The sequence below is a fragment of the Malurus melanocephalus genome, unplaced genomic scaffold, assembly GCF_030028575.1.
Source record: "Malurus melanocephalus ecotype Western Australia unplaced genomic scaffold, MMel_1.1 scaffold_85, whole genome shotgun sequence".
Lineage (NCBI taxonomy): Eukaryota > Metazoa > Chordata > Aves > Passeriformes > Maluridae > Malurus > Malurus melanocephalus.
The window spans coordinates 112,069-131,809 of NW_026623317.1; the positions used below are offsets into that span (position 1 = coordinate 112,069).

Sequence of the window (19,741 nt, forward strand, 5' to 3'; positions counted from 1 at the left end):
CCTGAGGTGTTTTCTTCAGGCTGTACACTGAATGGTGTGATACAGCTGGCCAGAAATAGCTATAGAAAAAAAAAGCCAGAGAAATCCCTGTGGTTTGCTCAACAGCTGGTGCAGAGCAAGATATTCAGCAAATTGCTACTCAAATCCATTTAATTTTCATTATTTGCTTTGAAGATGGGGTCTGGAGGAGYAACAGAAACTGAATTCCTGACACCATAAGAAGACCCCTCTTGGCTGAGGTTTTTAAGGATCAAGAGTCCTTGCAGAAGGATCAACATGGACTGAAGCATTGTGCATCAGAATTTATCACTGCCACAGAATTCAAGAAAAAAATGCCAGATTCTGCATCTGGRACAGARAAATGCTGGAGACRAGCATAACTGAGGRAGGAACAGCCAGGTAACAGTGCTGGAGAAAGAGAACTTGGGGTGTGGGTGRACCCCAGCAGCGAGCCCTGACAGCCAAGGGGACAAACCATATTCTAGAGTGGATCAAACAGAGCCTGAAATTGACACAATCTAATAGTGATCCAACAGAGATGGAACTCAAGTAGAGAAAGTCTCTTCAGACACAGGCAGACTTTCCAATATAGGTTATCTGATAGAAATATCCATCTATATGACCCATTTCAGTGGTATGGCTCAGGATAATCCTTTTATGGAGGCTACCATATATAAGAGAGGGAGAGCAGGACACAATATCATTCTGCTTTTGGAAATCTAGTCACCTGAAGAATTATCCAGTTCCATCTAAACATGTGCTCCTGCATAAAGTCTTTTGATATTTTAGTGGAATGAAGCTCTTTACAACCACAGCACAGGTCAGGGGTGATGGGAGCTGACCTGTGGTGCYCAGTGATGGAGCTSCTGCAYCCCTGAACACACACAAAGCAAAGGYWAAGRTTRTTTTCCAACAAACTACTYTCATCAGAYTTATGTCAGTTCTGAGGAAGCATTGGGGATGTAGCATGAGGCAAAAGAACGTGAGAAGAGATGCCCCATATTGCAGTGAGACAGCCATTGTAATATGACACAACATTTGAAGAGCAAAGGGAGAATCCTATTTTTTGCATCATAGAAAAGAAAATAAATTGCCTAGATGTATCTGTTTAATCTGAATATGTGGAGACAGAGAGAAGCACAAGCAAAGGGGTGAGGCAAGGRGAGTCTAGGCACAAGTAAGTGTATGATTTGGGCCCTCTCAGCTCAGTTGTGCACCCCATACCCAGCTCCAGCACATGGGCACAAGCTATTTTCACATATTGCACCAGACGACTCCACTGCTTATGGAGAAAAGTAATTTGTTCAACTCAATTACTGTAGTCAGCCACTAGATAGTTTAAATTACRTATCATCTGTCTCTTATGCAAAGTTCTCACTTCATTTGTCTCTTTGATTGTTTCGGATGCCATTTTGTCTTACAGGAAAAAAAACATAAAAGGCATCAGACAGCATTTATCAACTCTCACGTTCTCTAGGTCTGATGATGCGCAAATCTGGCTCTCATTCTAAGAGAGAAAAGGTAATTTTGGGGATAAGATTTGTCCTGAGGCTTAAGAGCTCTATATTCATCTATTGGACCTAAGAATTGCTGCTTTTATAGGTTTCATTCCAGATTTTCCATARTATCTAGAGTCAGAACACAACCCCAGTTCTTTCTGTTAGAAGCTCTAGTGAAAAAGCTGATGTCAACTGCAATTTTAGAGACAAATATACTTTACGGGGCTTGCACAAGAATAAATTTAACATAGATTAGTAGATATTATAATAAATAAAGGTACAGCAACACTGAGATGCAATGTATTTATCAAAGTAAGAAAAGTAGTTTAAAAAAGGGAGCTCTCCTTAGAAAGAAAATTGTTGCTGATATAGATCTCTCTAAATTTCCAGAAATTTAGTACAGAGTATTAAGTACTACTTAGCATCAAGGCAAAAATAAACTACTTTGCTCACTCGCTCAAATGAATGACTTTTTGATCCTTTAGATAATTCATCTTTGTAACACATTATCCTTGAGTGAGAGAACGGAGACGCACAATTGTGGTCGCTCTCGTCAGAGAAACGTCAGAATTGTTGTCCTTAAATTTTCTGCTCTCTGGAAGAATTAATTGTCTTGAAACCTGAGGGAAAGAAATACCATAAGCTWCAAAGTATTTGTTGTCCCAGGATGAATTTTTCATGCCCGTGGATCGCAGACCGTGATGAATCAAGTGGTGCAGAGCAAGAGATCAATCAGTGGAAGTGAGAATCGCAGCAGACAAAGTGATACCGATGTCAGAAGATGTCTGCTCCACAGAGCACTGACTCATCGTTCACCAAACCCCCTAAATACGGTGACACCACTCTGAAACTGTTGGCTTAACCTGCTTCAGGGAAACTATGAATAATAAGTAACTCTCCAGCAAAAATCGTCTGCCTGAGTTCAAGCAAAGCGAAGTCTTGCAGCTTGTCAGCTGCCTTCAGTCCTGTCTGGAAAAGCTGGCTGCTCAAAGATTAAAAATATCCCTTGCAGAGGTTTATTTTGTGGTGATGCTTCTTTCTTTAGAGATCCTTGAAACTATTTGCAGTAACACACATTTTGCAAAATATCTACATAAAAATCTAAGGTACATCCTGCAAACAAAATTAAGACTGTCAATATAGCTGATTCCCAGCTTTGTCATGTGTAGGAGCTAAATTGTTTCCCTTGCAAAATGGATGAAAAGAAGATTGCAGTAGGACAGCCAGTGCTTACTGTTTCCCTTACTGAAAATAAAAAAAAAAAAAATAATAAACCTAACTTGCTTTAATAAAAGTGGAGTGTAACTGGAATTTTTGCCTCTGGGCATGTTAAAGACTACTGTATCAGGGAATTCCAAAGCTAAATTCATCAATCTGCAGGAGCTAAAAGAAAGAGCTCTTTAGGTTAGGGACTGAAAAAGTTTCACATACTGAGTGGATTCAGGTCTGAGGAAGATAGACACCTCACTGATGAGCCCACTGCACATTTTCAATTTAAAGAAGGCTGTTATTTCTATCACTGTAATGGATGGTTTTAATAGAGGGAAGATGGATTCAAAACAAATTTGATTTATTCCATCATATGCATCTTCTATAAATAAGAGAGAACCTGTTAAATTTTGCAATAATAGAWACTGCTACTGAATGCTACTATTTATTATTTTCAAAAACTCTTGGCATCAATGACATCAATCACCCTTGCCCACAGTTTTATTTTGGCTGTTCCCACCTACCCTTTGACAGCTTTACATCCCAGTTTCTTACTCAGCCTGGTTTCTGTCAAGCAATGGAAAATATTGAGTGTTTAATGACTGCCCTCCTCTATCCATGAACTTTAGAGAGCCTACACATCTTGAGACAGAATGTTACCTGCATTAGTTGSTATTAGTATCCAAATTTCTCCCTACAGAATTTCCTGAATGGGTCTTTCTGGCAAATCCCAGATCTGCCTTAGATGTGTCACAGTTAAGTCCATCAARAGTTGAAGTAAACTATTATTTTTCTCCTTGAAAATTATGTTTGGAAGTACATCTCAGGTAAAAGGAWTTGTCCTGGGCTCCGCCCAAAACATGGACAAGAAGAATCTGGCTGTGCCTCCACATCTGCTCAGTAATCCAGTGGTTGTTACAAGCAAGTATTATAAAAATCATAGAATGGTTTAGGTTGGAAGGGACTTCAAAGTTCCAACTCCTCTGCCACGGGCAGGGACCCCTCCCACTGTCCCAGGCTGCTCCCAGCCCCAATGTCCAGCCTGGCCTTGGACACTGCCAGGGATCCAGGGGCAGCCACAGCTGCTCTGGGCACCCTGTGCCAGGGCCTCATCATCCTCATAGCCAAGAATTCCTTCCCAATATCTCATCTAAACCTGTRTACTGTATTCAAAGTTCTGTTGGAAGAGAGACTTACTGGTTTCACTGATTGTTTAATTTACCAGAATGTATTATAGATTCTCTTACCTTGAGACATTGTGCCGATTTGTATCATCTTTACAGAATTTATCTCAGTGTTTATCACATATATTTTAGTTTGATTATTGAGAGGGCATTGCTGGATAGAGTTCCAAGAATTTGTTACTTCTGGTACCAGTTATAGAACTGTGCTGCACATGATGACAATTTGTGGCTGAAATATCTGCTGGGATGTACCACTTTTAGATTTAAAAAGGTGTTTTGCATTTGAAGTTCAGAAAGCATATTGCATGAAAAGGAAGGCAAATATCTCTGGAACCATTTTACTGATGGGAAACAGAAGCAGAGGGATGAGGTGGATTAGAGGTGTAAYAGATGAGGTGTACTAGACCACAAAATAGGACAAAATATGTTTATCACAGAAAAAGTTAAGATTCTGTCTTCCAGTGTGAGATTTGCCATCAGATAATCAGTGCAATGTGGCCAGGGAACAGTGCCAGGGAATTGGTATGCTTTGACCAGAAAGATATTTACATTTACTCATTAATTATGTTTATAATATTTCTCAATTCAACCAGGATATGCATCAGCTGCTGCAATACCAGCGATTTGATTGCTACAGATGATGTCGCTTAAATTTCTTTTTATTTATAAGTAAATTATAAGATTATTAACCAGGCAGATTTATGACTTGAAAAACTGAAAATTAAAATCCAGGCAAAGATTTATGGTTGTCTAGGTTCTCTTAGACAGGACTTGAACTTCCTGTGTCTTTTCAGCACCCAAAACCTAACAAATAAATATGTATTTTTCAAAAATRATTATGGACTAAATTGGTGACAGGGGAAACAACACAGAAATACACAGACTCAAGCTACAGTCTTAGGCACTACATTAGAGCAGATGACATAGGGRAGATTTTTAAAATTATWTATATATATGTATGTGTGTATATAGTGGCATTTCTGTCTATCATATTATTTTAACTCAAACAATGAGGGACAAAACCTCATCAATCTTTAATAAATGTCAGTTTTGTTCACTGCATTCCTCAATACTGACTGTTGCAGTCCCAAATCATCATGCACTGCCATTGAGCTCATCCATGAATTTGCCAAAAACCCTTGACACGGCCAAGAAATGACCAAGTCTTTTAAAAAAAAATCGCACCTGGACAGTGAGTTCTGCATCCAGCATCACAAAAGAGATGAAAGCAACTTGTTCTTGTGTTTATCTRTCCCTCATGGCACCAACTCTGCCAGGGGAAAGCTGCTGACCCACCCAGTGCCCCAGCTRCTCCGTGTCTGGTTCCTGAACGTGGTTGATGCTGGCTCAGGCTCCCTCAGCTGTGATGGAACAGCTGAATTAAACAGTCCTGGGCTTCAAAWGCAGCTTGGCTTCCCAGACTGACCTAGAAATACTGTGCTGCATGGAGAAACCTGAAACTCAAATTAAAAACGTGGTGTGGAGGATGACTGTAATACTGTGGGCTTGGAAAAATTCCTTCCAGGAAAAGAATCAAAGCGATTAAGTCTCCTTGGAACTACAGGTACTTTAGAAATGGCAAAAACACTGCTGGTAATGCTGACCCACCACTTGCCAATGGTGATTTAATTGTGCTATAAATGGGCTATCCTCATTTCAGCTGCAGCAAAATGAGTGTGCCATAGACTTCCTCTGGTGTGGAAAAAAATTCAGGCACTGTGTAAATACCTGACCATAAGGCTCAGCTGGATTCAGTGGTGATATTCCCCAGAAACACAGCTGGACAGGAACTATTTCAGATGGCCTTCAGGAAAACTGTAAATGTGTGAAGCGTAGGGCACAAATTCCTCTATGCCAACTGTAGTTAGATTCAAGCTATCACGTTTTTGTTTTTTTTTTAAAAAGTGAGTAAACAAATAAAAAAAACAGGTAGGTCTTTCAACATTCAGGTTATAAAGGAGGAAAGAGAAGGAAAATAATACCGATTCCCACAGGGTTTGTGGCCTCTAGTGACAATTCAACAAAAAATAAAGCATGTCAGTACCAATGTGTAGTTAATACGCTGATGTTATAGATGCAAACCACAAAAAAGCCCCACATCTCCTTCACTCCTTTTCATGCTATAAATGTCTGCAGTGGAGGTGGCTGTGATGGAGATRATTTTCTTCACAGCAGCCCATATGGTGMCAGGTTTTGGTTCTGTGACTTCACTGGTGTYGATAATGCACCAATGTTTTGGTCTTTGCTGAACTGTTTTGTACCACCTAAAGGCTTTTTCTTTTTCTCACTCTGTCTCCAGCAGGAGTAGTCAAGAACCTGTGGGGATACACAGCTGAGACAGCTGACCAGAGAGATATTCATATCATATGATATCATAGTCAGGAATAAATCTCAAGGAAAGCAGGAGGAAGCAGAATCATCCCTGGTTATGGCATCTGCATTGCTGAGAAGCCATTATGAGGGCTGAGGCCCTGCTTTTCACAAATTGGCTAAAAATCTGCCTGCCAGTGGGAATAGTAAATAAATTATCAATTTTATTTTGCTTGTACTCATAGCCTGTGCTTCAGGTGTTAAACTGTTATCTCAAGCTACAAGCCTCACTTCCTTCTTGTTCTTTTTCTCTTGTTTTCTTTCTTTTCCTTTCTTTGTCTCTTTTCCTCCCCTTCCCTTTCCTTTTCTTCACTTTCCTTTCCTTCACTTTGCCTTTCTTTGTTTTTCTTTGTTTTTCTTTGCTCTTCTTTGCTTTTCTTTGCTTTTCTTTGTTTCTTTTCCCTCCTGTAGGACCAGGGATTGAGCAACTGACTGGATCAATCCACCATAATTTCTACTGGATATTGGCTGTGATCAATCCACTCTAATGGCTTAAGCAAAGGCTTAGGTTTTAAACTTTAGAAAATCTACTGTAACCCAGAAATATTAGTCCTGTTAGCTGTTCTCTTCCATAATGTATGAAACATGAAACATTCTTGAGGCTCATTGCCTTTTCAATTCTAAATTGACATAATTCTATCTGGAGATAACACTATTTGATATAATACTATTTGATGTTTTTCTCCAAATCTATAGAAATTATAGGACTAATTCCTGCATCTTCCCCTCTCTCTGTTCCTCCCCACTTAACCACATACTGCTTTAACCAATTTAATTCAAATATTGCAGTGTGTAGGGCAGAACATAGGGGTCAAGGCATTCCRCAATAATTTCAAAAAGAGAGTCAGGAACAAACACACATTTTTTTATCTTCTGCTGCACAATATTTCCCTGTTTCCCTCTTCTCCCACCTACTCTGGAGTGAGTGACTTTCCCCATTAAGATGCACTCATTTGGCTGGAACTCTCAGAGTACAAAAAAGGAGCTGTATTCTTTCTGCTCTMCTGCGAAGGTCAAGCTGCCAGTTTTCTTTGTGATGCGTGAGGCAGCGCAGAACACAAATTGCATTTCCACTCTCTTCAGGTCTTCTTTTAAATGCCACAATACTGACAGTAATCACTGAGCTGAACAGATATGACACATAAGACACCGAAAAAAACAAATAAGGCCCATCCTGTCGTGGTTTTTCCACCAAGTAAACAAATACGTGTTTGGTTGTCRGTTTAGCTGGAGAGGGTGCTGAAGGTAGGCAACTTTTTAACACTGTGCATTGTGAGAAATTCATCACATGCTAAACATCCTAAGATTAATATAAATACAGAAATAAAAATAAAATAAAATAGTGAAATAATAAAATAAAATAAAATGGCAACAGAAAAACTCCTCCATAACAGATTGCCAATCTAAGCCCTTCCACATTGCTGTATGCCAGGTAAAATATTTTATTAGCAGGAAATACACGTACAGTAAGTTTATGGGAAAGATAAAAAGAGTTTGAAAGATAGCAAGGGCTCCACACTATTAACTAGCATAAACAGGTGGTATTTTACATTTACCACATCTCTCATTAATTCTGCCATATATTTAAAAGGGAAAGCCTGCAAGAAAAAAGAGAAAAAAGTGAGTGGAAGGAATTAGTACTCASAGGCAAGTAATCTTATCATCAACCTCATAATTATTTTTTATCACCTTGTTTTGCACTAAACCTGAAAATAATTATTAATGGTATTTATCTATGGCATTGAACTTTGGCTTTGAGCCAGGGAAACATTTGATTCTCTCAGAAACTTTCATCACAGTTCAAGCTGGTTATTCTGTCTACTTAAGTAATTTCCTGAAAAAATCGTGTCAACTACAACCTATCTCATCTGTTCCCAATCCACATCCTGCTTTCTGTTGTGACTAAATTAACATCACTGGTGCTGAAGATATTCCCAAGTGTTCCAACTCTTTTCCATCTTTCTGTCTCAGATTTTGATCAACTTCATTTGTGATGCTCAGAGTCAGAAAGGGGACAGTTAACAATTTCTTGGAATAAATCTTTTGATTTCTGCATCTTTTCCTATCTATGGCCAATCAGAAATTTATCTTATTCACAAGCTTGAAAATGCATTTGWTTTCCACCACCCTAAAGCATCCCAACACACAAAGCTGGTTGAAATATGACTTAGAACTTAATGTACTAATTCAGTATGTACAGTGATGCTTTAGAAACATAAAATGCAGCTTTGCAAACCATTTTGATCCACAGTTATTTTTAGGTAAATTCAATTGAAGAATAAAGGCTTTCAATCACCAAATAATCCTATTCTTTAAATATGCTGTCACTGTTAATCAGCACAAATGGTTATCTCACTGGGTTTTGCACAGCTTTCTATAAATTCTTTGAATAACACRTTGGCACTAACAACTATTTTCCTTAAAGAGTGAAAATACGTGCTACTTTACACTTAAATAAACCTTATAKGAGCATGTTTCAGGGATATGTGTATTTAAATCTGTTTATAGTCACTGGSATTTTGTTTTGATATTTCCTCCTACTGCCACTTGTTCAAAATTTATTATAGTGAAGTGGTGGTTTGTTTATATTGTTATGAGCAGTAAAAGCTGAGGASTGAGAGCAAAGGTAAGAGCTGGGTCACAAAGAATAAGAGAAAACATCTAGAAGTTCACATATATTTGTTTTACATCTTGTCATTTTTTCCCCAGACTGGGGGAAAGCAGAATTTTATTTCCTGATACTGAAGGAGATAACCCTTCAGCATCATTGCGATTCATTTTTCCACTGAAGATTTTTGTGTGTGGAGGAATCTAGCTCTTCAAAGAGCACAGAAATGTCTGACAAATGCTGGGCCTCCCTCCCACTGATTTCACAGGGTGTTAAATGTTGCTAAGGCTGGGGCCCACAGACTCTTCTCCGTTCTGGATGCTTGTCAGAAAACCACACATGAGAATCATCGCTTTGCCTAGCACCCCATAAATTTATRTCCATGTTAGATTTACACAGCCTTGCCCATGGCTGAAAAGAGCAAAAAAAGGCCTGTGCTGAGAAGATTTAGAATCACAGAATCATAGAAAAATTAAGGTTTGAAAAGACCTCTAAGATCATCAAGCTCAGCCATTAACTCGTCACAAAACCATGTCCCAAAGCTCCACAYGCACAAGTTCTTTTATCACTTCCAGAGATGAAGAATCCACCACTACCCTGGACAGCCTGTTGCAATGCTCTGAGAATCCTTTCACTGAAGAAATATTTCCTAATTTTCAATATAAACCCTGGCACAACCTGAGGACATTTTCTCTTGTTGTGTGGCTTGTAACCCAGTAGAAACTATTGACCACCATCAGTCTGCAGCTGTCAGGATGCCTCTTCACCTTCCTACTCCAGAGAGCCAATGAGTGAGAAACATGGGATGAGAAGTCACAGAGGMAGGAGAGAGATTCCYTAACAAGAYCTCTGTGGACTTTTTGGCCACCAGYASCTGAAGCARATGTTGGGATTTGACCATGGAGGGGTAAGAGAGCATCTGAAACCACTGCTCCTTGAGGTACAAATGGCTGTATTTTCCTTCTATTTCTTTACTCTCTTGTAATTGTTCACTCATCTGTTTCTAGTTTGATGTTTTCTCAATCTTTTTCTGTGTCTTTTTTTTTTTTTTTTTTTTTTTTTTTTTTTTTTTTTTTTTTTTTTTTTTTTTTTTTTTTTTTTTTTTTCCTTTTTTCTTTTTCTCTATTCTCAGTTCTTGATATCTGTTACAATACCCATATCTACTGCTTGGATTGTTTCTTTTATATCTTCTCTTTTGACTTTTCCCTAACCCCTTCCTCACCATCAAATATCACAGCCAACTGTCATTTTGTGCAAAAAGAGGAAGCCTATGTGATGCACTCTTTTTTAAGTCAGGCATTTAATAACTTTGAAATATCTTCGGAAAGATTTGAAAAATGAATCTTTTGACTTCCACTTTATAAGAACAGACTGGTCAACAGAGTGTGCACCAAGAGAGATTATGTTGCAAATTCACTGTGGTTTTTTACTCTGGAAAATGCATTGAAACTGCTGTAAGTGGAGGAAAGGCACAAGAACTCTGTTTCTGGAGCTCATGGGGGAAACTTGATTATTGTAATAGATTGTTCTTTCTTCCCCCCTAATCCCAGGAGGGAAATATTGCATTTCTAGGCATATCTACAAACATGAAGAGCTCTCCTGAGGCCCAGGAACRCATTTTTGGCTGCACCCAACGTCAGACACTGAGCTCTGGTGCACTGTGTTTGATAAGTGATCAAATGACCGTGTCACCAGGCAACCCAAGTAAGATTATTCACTGTGAGGAAAATGTCTAGTGATTGCTCTTTAATCAAATTGAGAAAGGAACATAATTTCTACATAAGAAAGTCTGGAAAAATTTCAGAGAAGGGGGAATTTTAAAGGCTGACTGGCATTCTGGATGAYTTAAGGAGCTGCTGGTTTTGAAACAACTGAGAATTTGACAATGCTTGGGTTTGATTTTGAACATTCTGAATGAAAATCTAAAACAACAGCACACATTTTGCAAGCTGCTACAGAGACATTTCTGTAAAGACASTGCAGATCCTGTTCAGCAGGGAAAAGTTCAGTGTAACACAATAAGCTGTCATGCAGGTAGTAGGCCAGAAAAGATACTGAGGGAATCACAGAATCTGACAGAACGATCAAGTTAGCAAAGGAATCACGGGATCTGACAGAGAATATGCATTTCAGATAGAGCTTCTTTATTTTGGCTGTGCGAAAATGGACAGGAATTACAAAATAAGATTAGCACTTTAGGGAGATTGCAAGGAAAGAAATCACACAACAGCTCCTCTCATCATGGTAGTCATTGTAAACTAAAGAACTGTGTGAATCAATCTCTCAGCTGATTACAGCTTTTACTTTGCCAAAGTTTATGAAATGAAATTTTAAAACTTATAAACATTTGTGAGCCCACCTTTGGGACCCCTGAAATAACTAGTTCAGTTCTAGTGTTTTAATGAAAAGATAACAAACACACTGACTGTCAGTTGAAAACATAATATTTTGGGGGGGGGGACCGAATACACAGTAGTCCAACTTGGCAAGTCCTGGGACAGTCTTTTGTGCTCAGATTCACACCCTCATCTTTAGGATATTCCCTACCCACCCTGACACAAAGTGATTTTAGTCAGTGTCTCCACTGCTTAGTGGGCAGATAATGCATCAACAGATCTCTGGGACTTGCAGAAAAACATCTTCCCAAGACAATTCCTCTGAAACTGGGACCCTGCACAATGCTCTGGCAAGACCAAATTCCTGTCACTGGAGCTGTGTGATCATGATGAGGCTTCCAGCTCCTAGCAAAGAAAATTAGACAGGCTCGCAGGCATACAGGGAGACTAATTAAAGTCAAAGAACAAATTAAAAGTGGAAAAGGATTACCAGAGGAATGGAAGGGAATGAAATGGAAAGTATGGGAAGAAAAGAGATGAAAGCAGCAACAGAAGAAAAAAAAAATTCTTAATTGTGCTTTCAAGAGTGTCCCTAATGGAATTAATCTCATCCAAATTCTAGCAGATAGCACGTGCCAAAAATGCTGCAGATGGCTCRGCTCAGCAGCAGGGACGGCTTGGAAGGAAAACGGTTCCTGTGGCTGCCTCAACAGATTGTTTACAGCAAAGATACCGACAGTGCCCAGTCATTGTCATGAAACAGTGCTGGTTCYCGAATTTGAGACTCCAATCTGGGCATTTCAAACGGCAGATCTGTGTRTGCCTGAAACCAGGAGAGTCCTTGATAGTTCAAGTCCTATTCTTGAGGAACAGCGCAGGTTTTCTGTCTCTTTGTAGCCACCAGTGTGAATGGGAAAAGCTGCATAAGTCACCGAAATCTTCAGTGAGGTTGTTTAAATAAATCACATCACGAAAAGCAGACTCATTAATGTAACTTTATGTGAGTTCTCATCACACAGAATGACAGAATACCCTGACTTGGAAGTGACTTACAAGGATCATCAGATCCAACTCCTGGCCATTCACAGGACCATACCCAARAATCCCACCCTTGTGGGATTGAGAGCATTGTCCCAATGTTTCTTGAGCTCTCTCAGGCTTAGTGCTGTGGTTGCTGCCCTGGGGAGCCTGGGCAGRGCTCTGGGGGAAGGATTTTTTCCCAACCTAAACCTCCCCTGACACAGCTTCAGACCATCCATTCCCATAATTATGTGTCCCTCACATAATTATTCACATAGAGGTGTTTTAGGGAAAGACCCTGAATTATAAATCCCGTTTCCATCCCTGGAATAGAGAACAGCAAGGGATGAGCTGACGAATCTGTTTGCCTTCTATCTGCACCACTACCCAACACACACATGAGGTTCACAGTTCTTTAAGGGTGAAATCTCAGCATGTTTCCAGTTCCACAGAAGCCTTTATGCTCTAAAGGACACATTTTAGCTCTGAGACAAAATAAATTACCCTTTTTTTGTGCACAACRAACAAATCCAAACTTGAGACCTACCTAAGGATCACTGTTTAGCAGTCTGAACACAAAGGACATTGCTCACCRTGTACATTAATAGTGCCACATCAGMCAAAAGTGCTGATGACTTYTAACACATCTCATAATTTTGAGGATGACTGTAGTTCTTCCATTCTATAAGAGAATTTGGAAACTGTAACTGCTTTCTCTGCTCAGGTATGTTTGCTTTTTAATGCTCAATCTGTGTAATGTTTTCTGTTTTAGTGTAAACCAGTTAGACTAAGATAAATTTTACCAGCCTGTTCCTCTCGAAGGCCCTCCCACAACCTGTTCCATCTCACTTTTAAGCAAAYCATTAAAGGCATATGCCACTCTTAKTGACCTAAGCAAGCTTGTTTTGAAGATCCCATGTTTCTAATTATACATGTTCTAATTCCAATTTTATCACTTAACTTCTTACTTTCCATTAAGAAATTCTGGCCCSTTTCCTCAAATTTTGGAAAATATGTGTTTTTCTCTTGATGTTTATTGCTTGTAAATATTATGAATTCTCCATCCCCTGTTTGAGAAGGGAATGGAATTCACCAGCTCATTTTCTAACTTTATCCAGATGGACATTCATCATCTGGACATTATGATGGGAGAAGCTGGATAAATCAGCCCATCCACCTCRGAGCTGCACCCATTTGCATTGGATCACTGTATACATATGCAAGTTGCACAATAAAGAATCATGAATTACTGTCTACAGCAGATATTTGAATACAGTCTTAGTCATTTGTCATTATAAATCACACTGCATCACTCCTTTTATCATCTCTGTTGCTTTTCTTTGAACTCTGTCCTATTTATCAGACATCTTCTAGTGCTGAAAGATCCAGGACTCCAGACAGATTTCTCAGCACCAAGTGGGTGTCTCACATGCAGAAACTCCCCTCTTAAATTCAGAGGTCATAACTGAAGCCTCCACCCCTCTAACCATTGAATTAGTGAACTGCCAAAATAATGAAAACATCTTTAACTCATTTCCCCGAGGCAAACAATTCTGCCCACAAGGTCTGCCCATGGGCAAAAGGAATCAATTAACAAATAACATATTTAATCCTTTTAAGTGGATAACATATACACTAAAGATAAATGAGTAATATAGGAAATGGGTCCAAAATTATTTGAATTCTCAGATTCAATAGTCTAAAATAAGGTATTACATATGGAAACACAGAATTTAGGTCATCATTAGAGATGTGATAGCGCAGGTGACTGCACTGGGGGAAAGAGAAAATAGCTCCAAGTCACCACAGATATTTCTCTGTACGTGACCTCTGTGAACTGTGCCTGAATAAAAGAATCTATTATTCTCTGAGGAACAAAAAATAACTCCACAGAGGAAAACAGTAGGCAATCTTGCTTCTAGYAAGGCTACTGATAGAATGGCATATGAATTTTTGGAATTCGTACTCAGAAAGTTAGGTGGAAATATTARAGCTCTCAAATTAAACATCCAAAATGCTCTGAGCAGGAAAATAAGGCTCTACAAGTGAGGTTTCAGTTACTCAGTGTATTGCAGTGAAAGAAGATGGTGGTGTGAGCTAATTGTTGTCTACAAGTATTAACAGAGAACACAGATTTTCTCAGAGCTGTTAACAAAGTGATGAGAAAAAATGTCTAAAAGTTGGAATTACACAAAATCAAGCTTGAAACAGATTCAAACCTGTGAAGGAAACTAAAATATATGGACAATTTTGTTATCAAAAATCACAAACATACTTGGAACTCTGTTGTTTTAAAATTTTAGAGCTTAATCTTATTTATGAAAAAAACTGGAAGTTACCCATACCTAACACACCTGTTATCAAGCAAGACAGTTTTCCTACAGCAAAAATACATACATTTTTTCATCCTTCCTTTTTATTTATTTATTTATTTTTTAAATCTAAATAAGTAGAATAATTTATCTAAGACACCCAAGGAATTAAAAACCTGGATTACCTTTTCTCATTCTTTTTTCAGAGAATATTGAGGGAACAAGCTATTCTTTTCAGATGGCATGCAGATGTGTGTCAATTTCTTCTCCAGTTAAATAAAAACTGGCATTTGTGCAGTTAGAGGAGAAGCAGGAAAAATTAGGACACCAAAAATGACACTTGTATTGACTTTGAGGGGAAGAAACGTGGCTTGGATTGCTTTAACTGTAATCCACAGCATGCCCAAACACTTGAAAGGGAACTTTTTTTTGCCTTGACTCACACTGAACAGTAACTAAATCCAACACCTTCATCCTGGTGTTTGGCTTGCCTCAGGATATGACAGAAGACCAGATCCTTTCCTTTGATTCATTCACTAGGTGTTTAGGGAAGCTTAGCTCTATCTGAAAATATTCCTGGGGAAAATAAGAAACCGGATCAAAACCAACTCCCCTCCAAAAAAAAAAAAAAAAAAAAAAAAGTCTTTTGAGGTGCTTGAACAATATCTGGAGTGTCCTCTGTGGCTCGGAGCCCTGTGATGGTGTAAGAACAGCACCAGCGGGACCAAGGGGTGTTTTTAAGCCCAACAATTTTGATATCAGTGGAATCTCTACCTTTGCCCTTCATCCTTTCCAGTGTAACCTGGATTTTATATTAATTTATCTCCAGGGAGTTAACAAACAGCTGGAGTGGRCCAGCTCTCCATCACGCACTCCAGGGTGCTCTATTTACTGGGGACTCTTGTTTTCAAGGACATGCTTGAAAATAAAAGGCACATAATTTGCTTTATCTAGGCAGAATAAGAGGTAAAACTGGTCCAGAAAAAAAAGGGTAGTTGAGCACATTAATGAAAGGAAATTGCAGATTTAATCTAATGCCTCATACTGAAGTTCCCACATCACAGAGAACATAATTGTTTTCACACATTTTGGAAGTTATTGTGCACACATGATCCTGSAATTAATTGGATGAGTCACCTGCGTCTCTAGAAACACAGACTTTGCATCACACTGGCAAAAAGGAAAAATAAAAGGAAAAGTCAAGGAAATCAATGGGGTGAAAATGCCTCCCTTAGCCAGCTCAGGCTGAGAATACATTTCCTCACACTATTCCTCCAATATTCCTGAGAGAATCTTTTCTTAATTTCTTCTCTTTGTCTTTTTCATTCTTTCCAAGATAAAAGCCTGGAAATACATTTCTAATTTTTTTTTCCAATCTATAATAAAACTAAAAAGATACTAGTTTTACAAAAGTCTTGAGACAATTATTTAAAAACATCATCAAATTTTGTGTAGTGGCAACAGATCACCTGTCAATCAGTCCGAAAAACAAACATTGAAAAAAGAACATTTTCTCCAAGATAAGAAATATCTATCTTATTAGCAAGAGGTATTTATTAGTTTTGATTTTTTAAAGAATTCTTTGTTTCATCTGCAATGCAACTATCAGAGAGACCTAACAAGAAATTCATTTTGCATCTATGATAACCTATACTATGCATAGACATGTAATTTTATTTATCTGGAATAACTGTAGATCATCTCCAGCCTTAAATAAATCATCATTTTAACTAGNAAAAAAAAAAAAAAAAAAAAAAAAAAAAAAAAAAAAAAAAAAAAAAAAAAAAAAAAAAAAAAAAAAAAAAAAAAAAAAAAAAAAAAAACCAAGCAAGAAAACACACTAGAAGAACATTTTTATTCAGCCAAGAAGATGTGCAGAAATATGGGTTATGGTGCAATATGATCAGTGTGTGGATATTGTTTAGGTAATAATTTTTCGTCAGAGGGAGTTTTTTTTTTTATTTTATTCAGTTACACAGGTACATCAATTTGTTCATTTTAGTAGTCATTGTGCAGCCCTGAGGTTAATCATCGCTAATGCTTTGCAGAATGTGCTGCAGKTAAGTGTTGTTATCAGCATAATTGGTTTGCTAAATATGAGGTAGAAGTGGATGGTCTCAGGATTGAAAGGCTCTTTTGTGCATGTTTTTTTATTTGTAACACTGAAAAACAGAGCTGAACTCAGAGGTCTGATCTGCGTCAGACAAGGACTGTGAGAGCACTTTGTTTACTGATCTCTGAAGGTCTTTGTGAGCAAAATGGGCTTAAAAAGAACTGAGGTTCTTTGGGTTTGAACCCTCTGTCAGTCAACATGAGGTGGGTTTGAGTGGTACTGAGCTGGCTTGGTATTTGTCATCAAAGCAGAGAAGATCAAGTGTCAAATTCTCATTTATAATTTAGATCTAACTATAATTAGAATTACATAATTTTGATATGGACTATAATTGAATGAGAGTCAATAGAAARTTTCCCTTACTTACTTCAGTTCTATTTCAATTTAATTACTGATTCTAGCATAACTTTGGTCTGAACTTGCAGCAGCCTGTGCTTTATGTTCTTGATGACAAACACAACTTATGMAACACAATAAATTATCATATTGCTCTGAAAACAAAAATAATTCTGTTTTCAGAAGTCTTATAAGGGATAACTCATTCTAGGGAATCTATAATCAATAATAACAGTACAGAAATCAACTCCTATGAAAATTCACATCTAACTGTCTACATTTTAATTAGATCCTACTATTGCCTGTTTCTTCCGTATGCTGGATTTTGAGGTGGTGTTTTTTTCCGTTTATAAAATAAGAACAGGTTGGTTTTTTTGTTTGTTTTTTTTTYYTTTTTTTTAATTAATAATATTTTTCCTTAATTTATTTTGAAATGTGAGAACCCTGAAGTAACAGTTCTCAGACCATTTATGTGCATCATTACTCTGCATTTGATGGGTGTAGGATGCACTGAGTTCATCTTCTTTTACCAGTTCCTGGGAAATTTACACCACGCTGAATAGCCCAAATAAAATGACGTTGGCTGTCCTCCTGGACGGTCTACCATCTTGGAGCAGAGAACTGAAGAGACAACCTTGACTAATACAATAAAATTTTTCATAAACACCAGTGCCAAAAGAATATCTACTGTTGGTCTCCTCCTCCTCATTCCACCCTGTGCACAAGTGGTACAGTAAGAGAGCAGGGGAGGGGTGGAAACAAAAGATGAAAATGCCCATGGGATCTCTAGAAGGGAACTACATCCAGGGTAAAAAGAAATCTAACATTTCTGTGGCTTGGTTCCTATGGAAAATTCATTCCAAACCTGAATTATTTAATATTTGAATGAATTGAGGAATGGAAAGGCTTTCATCCGAAAGAGACTTCCCACTCAGCAATTTAACCCCAGCTGCTGCTGTTTTTATCATGACTTAAAAGTAAAGAAGGAGGGAGAGGATGGGGAGGAAAAAAAAATGGTAGGATGTTATTTATCAATGCATCAAACCCCATATCATTGATTTGTCAAAATTTCAGGTGGAAATTGAACTAATATTTTTTTCTGTCTTTCATCCTTGTTCTACTCTGAACCATTTTCATAGTTAAACTCATAATTTCCTGGACACAGTGAATCTAGGTCACTAGGGGAAAGCAGAGCTTATCTTGTAGAATGGAAGTAGTCATTAAGGCCTTTTCATGTTTTTAATACAGAGTAAATTAATCCTGTTTATGTAACAGTCAGAATGAATTAGCAATCTGTGGAATGAAATCTATTTTGACTTATCTCTGTCTGAGTCCTATCAGTTTGTCCATCTCTCAGGATTCTACTGAAATATTTCAGGTCCATTACACACCAGAAGTTCATAGMCAGTAAATGTTGAACTGCCCACGACCTTTCTTGCAAACTCTTAATAATGCTCAGGTGCTGGGGTGATGTTATTTTTTTTCAACCAGAAGTTTGACTTTTGTGATAACAACAGAAAGTTTTCATTAATCCCAAAGAAATTMAAAAATACACATTTAATTCCATCTTTATTTCTTTGGACAACACAATTTTAGTTTTTAATTATGTGGTTCTCGACTTTGGAGATGAACCATACCTTGTGCAGTCCACAGATTTGGAGGCTTCGTTCTCATTAACAGCCAACATTTTCTGAACACAGTGATTTGAATTCATTGAATTTGTGATTTCAACTGTTATCTAACTGTACTTGGAAACTCAGAAATTTCATCAATGTACATGTAAAGTTTGGCTGCTAGGATTCAGTGATACTATGAATGTAGTATATTTTGTAATACTTCATGGTGAACAAGTTTTCAAAATTACATTTTTCTTGCAAACATGTTTTGGGGGAAAAAAGTTGCTGCCATCTTTTGGACACATTCTGAGGAAAAAAAAAAAAAAAAAAAAAAAAAAAAAAAAAAAAAAAAAGAAAGAAAGAAAAGGCATTTAAAGGGTTGGGGGGAGGGTGTCTGAAAGAAGTGGTATTTTACTGAAAGTTCCAGCTGGCACATCCTGAATACCTGCTTTTCTATGGAAAAGGCAATTTGAAATTACAGAAATTTACTCCAGGATTACCAATATYTTCTTCTTTCCCATTTTATATACTSATTATATAGTAACATCTGTGCAAGAATTGTTTGCTTGGTTAAGCAATACTGATGGGAAATAGCTTTCTCAGAAAGATGTGCCACTGAAGTTGAAGCCAAGCATAGCAAGAACACAAAGATTATGGATACAGAAAGAAAATTATATTCATTCCCAATATTTAATTTTTTGCACCTATACCTCATATTATTGTTTGGATCTGAATAAAACTTCTTTGATCTACACATTTATTACMGTTTAGTGTCATAGCTGTTTATCCTGAGAATTCGTTGGAATATAGCCTGGATGTATTATATCATATTATCCTGTTTTTTTGTAATTTTGTTTCTCTTTCTGTTTTCCTTTTGAATTTCCAGAAGATGTAATCAAATTCTTGTTATGCAGTCAGCTCAGCACAGTGACTTCTGAGACAAACTCTGCCTGTTCAGCAAAGTCTTTGTGAGAACAGAGAATGCTGGTTTCAATGAGAATAAATCAAAGCTGATAATATCTGGGAAAAAGAAAACACTGTCCAGAGAAAATAATGACTCCTCTGAAGAGATACCATTGTCAGACACTAGCATATCTTGCCAGCTATGGACAGTGATATTAAAATATGCTGCAAATCC

General features: G+C 37.7%; 1 protein-coding gene across 1 annotated transcript in view; it reads right to left on the bottom strand.

The window, feature by feature from the left end:
- The window catches only part of RIT2 (Ras like without CAAX 2), a gene marked incomplete at its 3' end in the record, with an annotated part of 88,347 nt that overhangs the window by 67,694 nt on the left and 912 nt on the right, over window positions 1–19,741 (bottom strand). The window lies entirely within an intron of this gene.